Genomic DNA, 10,620 nt, shown 5'->3' on the forward strand with positions numbered 1-10,620 from the left:
TCTCACTGTATGAGCTAGGATTGGTGTATTCATACCTACATCACTAAGTGTTCTAATTGGGTAGCATTATCTGTGATGTTTTCTTACAGAAACTGGCAAAGGACTTTCACATTGATTACAATATAAAATGTTTAATTGATAAAGCTATTACAAGTATGGCCTTGTTATACAAATTGTGATCCAATCATGCTTTCTATTTTGTTTGTGCATTACATTTTGCTTTTTTTGGACTGCAGTGAGGTCATTCGTGACACTAGCCAAGCAGATGCTAACTGAGCCTGGAGTACAGTACATCTTGAGCGAAAAGTTTTCTCAAGACCCGTTGGAGGAGTACTTCTCGAAGCAGCGAGGCATTGGAGGAAGACACGACAATCCCAGTGTCAGCCAGTTTGGCAGCAATATGCAGACACTGCAAGTAGCTGGCGCATGCATCAGAGCTTCAAAGAGATCGAATGTCCAGTCTTCAAGTGCCGGTGGATCAGCTACTGTAGATGATAGGCCACTCCCACGGAAAAAACTGTTCAGATGATCTGGATTGGGATGCTGTATGTGCTTGTATCATTAAGTGCCATAACTGACATCAAATTTTGTCAAGAGCAGAACTCATTCACAGGCATATGATTCTTATGGGAAGAATTTGTCTGGTGATCAAATGTGATGTGATGGGGCATGTGCACTGAGAAATCTCTTGAGTAATACTGTGCATGTAAATCATTTTCACTTATTCTGTCCATGTGTTTCACATACTGTTCCCTGTCCATTTGAAAATCACTAAACATTCTTTAGTGTTAACATGGCAGCTCTATGGTACATGTACACGTATAAGGATGGAGTTACAGTAACAACGGTGCCCTTGACTGCAAGGCTATTCTGAAATGTTGTGTATCATAAAAGTGTACGGCCTGCATTGTACATGTATGAATGTGTATCTTGCACATCTAATTCTGAAAAGTGTATGTTTGTGGAGATTGTCATACTAAACACAGAGCTAAGGTAGCTCATGAGGGGATTTAATGTTCGCTATGATATTGAGTATACTTGTACAACTGTATGCTAAAGAAAAAGCTTCAGTCGTACACATTGAGAAAAATTGAGAACTACTCCATGCCAAAAGTAGACTTTCTTTCTTGTATCGGAGTCAAAGCCAATATGAAGGCTTTGGATAATAAGCAACCAAATTCAGCTGAACCTCAGTCGGGGACTAACAACGTAAGTAAATATTTAAGCAACCAAATTCAGCTGAACCTCATTCGGGGACTTACAACGTAAGTAAATATTTTATGTACAAAGCTTTTTCATTGATTTAATCATGGAGCTACTGCAATTAGTTATGACAATGTAGCTTGCTTAGTTTTGTTTTGTTCTGTGACTGAAACAAAATGTAACAACTTATCTGGTACTAAAAATAAACTTTTCTGGAATATTTTTCACGTTAACACACACCGTTTCCATGATACAACCTGCTATATATACTGTACTCTGAAGCATATGAACAAAAGATTTTAGAGGCCTACCGTCCTCATTCTAATATCTAATGGGCTTATGTGAACTGTTTCCATTACATTTTATATACAGTGTGTCTGTATATCTATTTATATACACATGTATACATGTATATATGTATACATGAATATGGGCATATGTATACACTTGTATATATTATGAACAAGTACATAAGGAGTGCAAAATTAGAACAGAATTGCAGTTCTTACTTGGACAGCTGTGTTTATTTCAGACCAAAACAGAAAAACCAAACCAAAACGAAAAAAAAACCAAAAAACATTGTTAGCCCATTTAGATGTATGATGAAATCTTTTCTTAGATGCATCATGGCTGATGATAAGATTTTGACATATTTTTAATTCAGTGTCAGGTAAAAGATATGCTGTGGCAGTACAATGTACTGTACTTTGTTTTAAACATGAAAGAGATGTACTGTATCACAATCAGACTGGTAGCTATTGCATAGACATGCTGTACATGGGTGATGTCTATACAGTTCGGTGTACACTTTATGACTGTTTTGCAAGTGGAAGTTTTGCAGTATTGAATTCAAACATTGTACTTCTGACTTTTTTTTTAATGTATTATGTGTGTGTACATGAATATATGACTGTAGGAGTGTTTGGTCATACTAAGTAAAAAAAAAAGAGAGAATATTTTAATGTACATGTTGTACATGTACTGTACAGTTGAAACTTAATACAGAATAGAAGAAATAACTACGGTGGACTCTGTTATAAGAAAGTCCTCAGGACCGGCAATTTTTTTTTCGACTGTACATGTATCAAAATTTCGTTATAAATAATTGAACATGTAAACAACAAAAAAACACAGAGTAGATAATGTTGGGGCCTCATTGTAATCGTAATTTACTGGTACATAGTTATAACTGTGTTCAATATACTGTAGTGGAAATGCAACTTACTTCCACTGAAATAATCAAGTAAATCAAAAACTCATCTACTGTAGAAATTACACGGGATGAGTGGAATGATAGGATGCATACAGTTCGATGAAGTAACAACCTCAAGTGAATTTACTCAGGGAGTTGTGACTTCCATTCAGTTTCAAATGTCTCTTGGTTTTTAAAGCTTTCCATCCATAATCAGATGCCAGTGCTTGATCAGAGCATGAAGCAAGCATTCATTTGTAGCTCCATGGTCAGAGATAGCCTTTTTTTTCCTCTTAAAACATCTTGTCCTAATCTCTGCTTATCACAAGACCCTTTTCTGCTTGTCATTCCACAAAACCGTAGCAAGGCTGGGGATAGCTCATTTCCTACAACTGCATTCAAGAATTGGAACATCCTCTCTTTCCTTAAATCAGTGAACTCTACTGATTAATAATAGAAAAAAAAAGAAAGCTCCATAAACTTATCTGTTCACAAAGAGATAATTTTCTGCATCGTCTATAAGCTATTCACACATCATTTGTTGTTTATCTTGACTATGTTGTGTAAATGATGTGTACCTCTAGTAAATACCATGGAGCTCACACCAAACACTTACATTATCAGTAGTATTTTATGTACATGTACAATGTGTACAGGACACACACCATGTACGGAAATTTAAGTGCACATGTACCGTACATTGTATTTCTGTATGGAAAATAGCTTCATGCATGGAGCTACAGTATGTGCAATGCAGGTCCATGCTCTATGGTAAAATCCAGTTTCTTTGTGCCAATAAAGCTGACAAAGGCATAAGGAAGTACAATAAATATGGATTTTGATTTGTATACCACTGTACATGTACTACACAAAGTGTGTCATGGCCTGTTTTTTATGGGGGGGGGGGGGTAAAATGTTGTACATGTAGGCAGAACCTATCTGACACAAGTTCAAAAACATGTGGTAAAACAAAAGTTTTACAAAACATTATACAATCTGTAAATGTAGATAACACAGATGCTACATTGTACTTATTTTTAGTTGGCTCACTAACAAACAAGCTCTTGTTCATGCAAAACGAAGTAATCATGCTAATCTGGTATTGATGAATATTTCCTCAAGATATGTTTCCTGCTACAAAGAATTGGTGGTGTACCAAAAAAAAAAAAAAAAAAAAATTCCAGTAGTCACTAGGTATGCACTAATAAAACTGATGAGATTGACATCACAAAAAATAGAAATCCTGATAAAGAAAAAAAAATGTGATCAATGATTACACACAAAAAAGTAAGCATTTGTAAGAACATGGAGTTACAAATGTAGCTCCATGGTAAGAAGCATGAAATAATGGTGAGCCTCCATTTATTTTTTTGAGCCTTTCTTCATTTGAATATCATCTAGTAAAAACCAGTGCGAATAATGCTGACGCTACTCTTTTTATTCCTCAAGCAGCAAGGCATATTATTGTGTTTATTGACTTGAATAACAACTTAAAGTAATCATCAAAATAGAGTCGAGACATGTTTCATGATGCAAAGAATTACTTAGACATGTGTTCACATATCAGAAGTCACCCAGCCAACACCAAGTGAACTGTACACAACAAATGAGATTGACGCCACACATTTAAATCTGGATAATGATGCTTTGTTTCAGACCATACTTTATAACTACAAAGTACCGGATGATGATCTGTGTGTCAGACAGGAAAAAAAAGAAGAAAATATCACTTGAAAAAAATCTGTGATCAAAAACCACCAAAACAATCAGTGTACATGTAAAAACCAAAAATCATTTGCCTGAACTTATTTCTTTCCGGTTTTTCTGCAGTTCTTTCCTCAGTGCCTTCTTTCCAAGTCTGGCCTTCCCTGCCTTCCTCCTCCTGATATTCATATATGTCCTGACATATGCACTGACCCTGATCTTGACCCAGTAGTTCACTATGGTCTGAAACAAAGCATCAGCTTCCCTGCTGGAAAGGTCTAAATCCATGCCGGTCCATCTTCTTTGAACAGACTCACTACCATAGATATTCTCTGTGATACATGTCTTCAGTGCACCCTGCATGCTGCTGACATCTAAGTGTTTGCGTGTGACACCTTCAATAGCATGAAAGAGCAAGTAGACTTTGTCTGAAACAACGAAAAGTCCTCCCCTGTTCTGGATGGTAAGCCAGACTGATGAATACTGAAGGAATGATTCGGCCTCGGTATACTCATCCTCCTCTGTCCTCCACTGCTGCAAGACTGCTGCAATGTGCTCACTCTCTGGTGACTTCATCTTGCTGTACTTCTTGAACAGGGCATGTGGTACATATCCAGCAACATACCGGAGTACCTGCTCATCATGTTCTGAAAGTTCTGGTATGATATCACTTTCATCGGTGTCTCCTCGGTACACTATGAGAATGTTCCTCAACAGTGAACGCAATACATACTGCTGAAAGTATGAAATACAGAAATCCCTGCCATGAGCTATTTTAGCGAAGAGGTCATTGATTTGAGTTTTGGTCCTAAATTTGTGATAAGTAGTTAAAATGTGAGTATTTGCAACTGGTCCAACACTTTTGTTCTGCGCTGAAGCTACAATCTCCAAGAGATCCCTGACAATGGCTGTCATTCCCTCCTCAAAGTCCTTGGACTCGACATTTACTTCTTTGGCGAGCTGCTGCACCTCTCGTCCCAGCTTTGTGTCCTCATAAAAGCCGTCACTGATGATCTGACTGACGGCATTCTTCCCCATAATGTGGGCTTGAGATAGGATTTCTTCTTCACTCTTCCTGGGTGTTCCAAAGACTAAAAGAAAATTGGGGACAAAACAAATGTCGAGACTCCTGAGGAAAATAATAGGTATCAATTCCTTCTGTGATTTATGTACATGTACACTCAAAGGCATTATTTACCATTTGCACATGCAACAAAACCCCAGCTGAAGTGACTCGAGGCAGCCCTAAAATGTGAGTTTTGGTTAGAAACAGCTAATGTAAACTACCTGCATTTATGGCTCAGGAAGAAAAATGGAGATACATGTATCTCCTTAAATTCTAGACTGAATTGAAAATTTTTGAACTAAATATATGGAAGATACTATGTGATACACCTGACAGACACATGTATTAAATGTAACAACTCAAACATTTTTAAGAATCACTGCTCCCATCTCGGTAACCTGTAAAAGTAATAACAAATTACTGAGATTGGTAATTAAAAGCTTACTGAAAAAAAAATTAAAAATATCAATACAAACATGAGGGTAAAAATAAAAATTATACTTCGTTTTCTGCTCTGCTGAAATTTCATATTTCTCTGCAAAAGAACACAACAAATGTGGCTCTACATGCTTAGTATTCAGCTCATAAATACCAGTACTGAGACACCATGATACATACCAAATTTAGTACAAAAAATATAGGTCTTGATGCTGAGTCCCTGAGACTTTTAATACCGATAAATATTTATTTTTAAAACTTTTAGGGACTTTACATGGAGAAGACTCATCCACATTATGGTGCATGAGTGAATGCACTTAAAACTTCATGTATGATTGTATGATTTAACAGACTTATTCCGAGATGTTGACAGAGACTTACTTGCTTTAGAAATGTGCGACCCCCTCTTTTCACCAGAAGCATCACTAACTGATGCTACGCTCGAGGATTTGGATTTGGATGCCATCGGGCGTTTGGATGACGAGGTACCTAAAGTAGGAGAGCAGGCAGGTTGGACAAAAGGATGGAAAAATCATGTAATATGTCTAAAAAGAAAACACACAGTTTGCAATAAATGGTAGCATCATTTTTTGTTTGATAAGAAGTTATTCAACACACCAAAGTCAATGCAATTACCATGACAACCCACAGAGGATTGGAATACTTGTGTAGCAGTGGGTTAAACTGCTAATGAAATGACAATTTACATATAATGAAGTCATGCTTAATTACTCAACACTTCCTCTTGTCCTGCTGGTTAAACTTATCTCGTGCGTGCCACTTGTCCCTAGCTTTGAAGTGGTATTCACGCATACCACATAAAGGCATTTTAATAAGAAAATACTGGAGGAAAATACTACAGCAAACACATTAACAGTTCAAAACAAACACTGCGACAGGACTACCTGGTCATGGTAGGTAGCTACACTGTACATTTTGTAGCTACGTTACACTTTGCTGCAGCTCCATTTGTTAAGATAAGATTTGACATTTGTTATGGCAAGAGTAAGACTCAAACAATAATAATAATTTAAAAAAAAAATCTGTGATTGGACACACCGGTAATTAATGTACCGTAGATCACCATGTATGAAGTTTCATGATGGGGAATGGCATCATCATCACTGATCCAGTGCCAGTGTCTACGCTACTAACCATTGAATGTCTATAGTACATGATGTAGATTACTGGTAACAAAGTCTAGACCCTAAATTTAAGATTACTATTCTAGAATTATGATTATGAATAACGTGTGTTAACATTCCAGAGTCCCTGACCCTGCCTGGTAGTGGCACTGGTAGATGTGTGCATGTGTTACAGTTGACATTTCAGTTGTATAAAGTGGTACGGAAAGGACAATTTTAACTGAAATCTCACTTTTGGAATCACCAACAGCAAGTGGGCCAGCACGGGCACTCAGCCGCTCGCAAAATTCGCAAACGAAACGAGTTGTAGTAGTCATGCCGCTACCGCTGGCGCTGGTGCTTGTGACTGCCTGTTGTGGTGGTAGGCCTCCTGCCGGTGGTGGTGGTGGTGCATTTGCAACGCACTGTCGATGATACCACATAATCGGGCATTCTGGGCCGTTGCAGGGAATGATATCCTCTGTCGATGGACAGCCGCATACACATATTTGCCTGCTTTCGTCGGCCTCCCATTCTTCTGGCTTCAAGACTAGTTCGTCATCGCAATCATCATCTTCTTTTTCCAATGGCAATGTTTTGGAAGTGGCGAAACATTGCGCACTGACCGCCATTTTGAAGAGCAGACGCTACCCGATACCCCACAATGCAATGCGCCGTTTAGCGGCGATGACAGATTTTACGAGCGTTCGCGCAGCCAAGCTTGCCCTAATTCGATAATCCTCGGACAGGCGGTGCCACGCATCGGGTCAAAAGAGTTTATGGAGTGCCCTCTCCTTTCGTTTGTAGCTCCATGATGAAACCTATGACTCTCTGTCGTGATGATGAGAATCTACTTTAAAGGGATTGTATAGTATTGGCGGGGTTTAGAATTGGGCTCTTAACTTTTTGTTCCCAAGAAGCCACTTATGAAATAATACATACCATTTTAAGAGGAATTCAAAGTTTATTAGATGAAAATCGGTTTTGGAATTGTTGAGACATCCAAAAACAATGTGAAACAATAAAGCGATCCTCATAAAACTTGGGTTCCGCTTATTTATTAGGAATGCTCTATTTTGGATATCTCCATTTTAAAACCCATTTTCATCAAATAAATGTTTCAACCCTCTTTGAATTACCTGCTCTTTCATATTTCATGAGAGATTTCTCATCATCTCGCCAAAAAATATTGGAAACCTGAAGTTATGTCTCAATCAAAACTATACGTTCCCTTTATAACACGGAATCAGAAGTGCACGATTGATTTTTATATTAAATTCTTGCTTCATTATGAGCATCTCTCTTGCTAACAGAAAAAGAAGAAGAAAGAAACTAATCTAAAACTTCTGACTACGATATGATTATGAGTAAAGTGGTGGAGAAGGACCTCCTAATCTCAACATGTTTTATGTTTCTTCCCGCATTTCCACTGAGGTTAACTTAAATTACTGCCACTACCAATAATGACATAACGAGTATGAGACAGCCTAGCCTGGGCTGGATTTCTAGACTTCCGGTCAAGAGGTCCTCAGCAGAGATTACATTGATATGACGAGTAACTAGCTTTGACGCCGTGAGATTTATTGTTATCAGGTGTGTAGTGCTAGTGGTATGAAAATCTCCTGAGATGGCGGGGAGGGGGGGAGGAGGGGAGGGGGAGGGGAAGGTGGTTCAACCTCGTGACCAATCCATTCTGAGAACCATTTCACACAAGATCCCGACCCTCTCTCTTTCACTTTCCTGGAAAGCCCTATCATCGCTTGATTTCTTTCTGCAATTTTTTTTTAATTCATTCCATCATTCATATTACATTCAATGTTAAATTGCTAATAATTTCTTTTCAATACGCACATATTACCATCACTTTATCCGTTCTATTACATTTGATTTGATTTGATTTTGATTTTGATCTGATTTATTCTCTGTATGCCATTTTATTTTCAAATACTTCAACTTTCTGCAATTTCATTAAACAAAGTACAAAATAATGGTAGTATACTTTCAACAATTATCATCTTTTTCGTCAATTATACAATGCATCTGTAATATAATTACATTCATGAGTAACATCTTAATAATTTGCATACAGAACGATTGCCAATTTAGAATAAGCACAAAGCTTGACTGTTTGGCAACCAATAACAAATAACATTACAATGAAGAAAAACAAGAGGGTCCAACATGATGCTCGTAGAATAAGGGTTAGAGAGAGGGAGAGAGAGAGGGGGAGAAGAATGGAAGAGGAGGAGATGATAAAAACCTCCCGATACTATAGTCTCGCCAGATCAGCTCGACATCGCTATATACCTAGACACCTACATGCATGCACATATTCATACTTACAATTTACAGTTTTCCTGTGGTGAAAAAAAGTATACACAAATTCCGCAACGATTCAGTTATACAAGTAGCTTCTATCATAATATAATGGTGAAAAGAAAAGGAGTGCATACTTAACAGATGTTCTTTTTAAAAAAAGACAGACGTAGTGAAAAAAGGAAACAGACGAGACTGCAGGAAATACACGAAAAACATTATTTCTTTTTCATCAATTCATTGGAAGCAAGCAACTATTTAAAGACCACATTAAAACATTAAAGTAGACAGCGAGTGCAATCTTTTGTTAAATTCATACATAGAGTGAGTAGGAGAAGTAACTTAAAAGCTTCGGTCGCCAGTTGTCCAAGTACAATCATATCGCTTTCACAGTCACATGTCACATGGAGTTATCTAACACAGCTGCATTTCCATGGTAACATTAATTACGGAGAGTGAGATGAGATTGGCGGGTATGATGACCTCACAACGCCGGTGTCCCATCACTTGTCTCCAAATCATTGCTCAGTTCCCCCGTTTTAATAACTGATTTAATCTTTTACCTTATGTTACATCCCACAGAACTCCTAAGTGTAAAGAATATAAGGCCTATAGGCCTATTGAACAATCATAACTTTGTCCTCAGCAAGGTATACATTATAGACTTCTTCCCATCTTCATACAGACAAGCAGCCAAACATTCATACACAAAATACCCGGGCACACTTTCACTAAAATAAGCCCGTTTTTGCTCGGGAAAATATATCTATATTTATATATAAGTATATGAAAATATTGGGCCTATGTGTGAATATGAATGAAGTTATATGATTAACCTAAATATAATTATGTTATGATTCAATTCATTTTTTAATTCCATTCAATTCAATGATTAAGATGCGTGACATTGAATCGAGTTATTCTTTCTTTCATTTCAAATAGTTTATCATTTTGTTGCTGCATGTTTTTTATGCTATTGATTATACAATGTACGTCTTGTTGATGCCCAAGAAGCCTTAGTTAGCTTGCGCCTATTTCATTCATCACATTTGTCATAATTTGTATCTGACTCTAGTGTTTGAGGGGGTGATCATTAATCTTTGTCACATTTGGTGGCGTTGTGTTAGTGCTGCAAGATGCTGTGTATTCAGAGCATGATGTGTTGTTTTATTTAGAATCCTAGACAGTTTGATAAGACCAATCATAACTGTGTTCTGATTTTCATCTGTCTCTATCAATCCCTTCAAGTATTACAAATTTCCTCTTTCCATGGATCCAATTTCTCCAAAACCACAGGAGGTATTCTTCTTTTCTCTTCTGTCGCAGTGAAACAAGTGGTGCAGTACTGATACTCGTGACCAGACGGCCTTCTGAGGTGGTTGCAAAGAGGAAATTGGAAGTGACTGCGATTAAGCATTAGAATTCCATTATTATGACGATTCAATGTTTCGGGATGATTCCAAACGACTTCGATTTCTCACAACAAAAGAAATCTCGCCGGCCGGACGCTCCCTCCGTTGCCAGAAACTTCCAACCTCCCTCAAGATGTCACTCGGTTTTGGTGACGTCACAATGAC

This window comes from Diadema antillarum, unplaced genomic scaffold, assembly GCF_040938485.1.
Source record: "Diadema antillarum isolate AM-2024a unplaced genomic scaffold, OU_Dant_1.0 seq00000244_RagTag, whole genome shotgun sequence".
Taxonomy (NCBI): Eukaryota; Metazoa; Echinodermata; class Echinoidea; order Diadematoida; family Diadematidae; genus Diadema; species Diadema antillarum.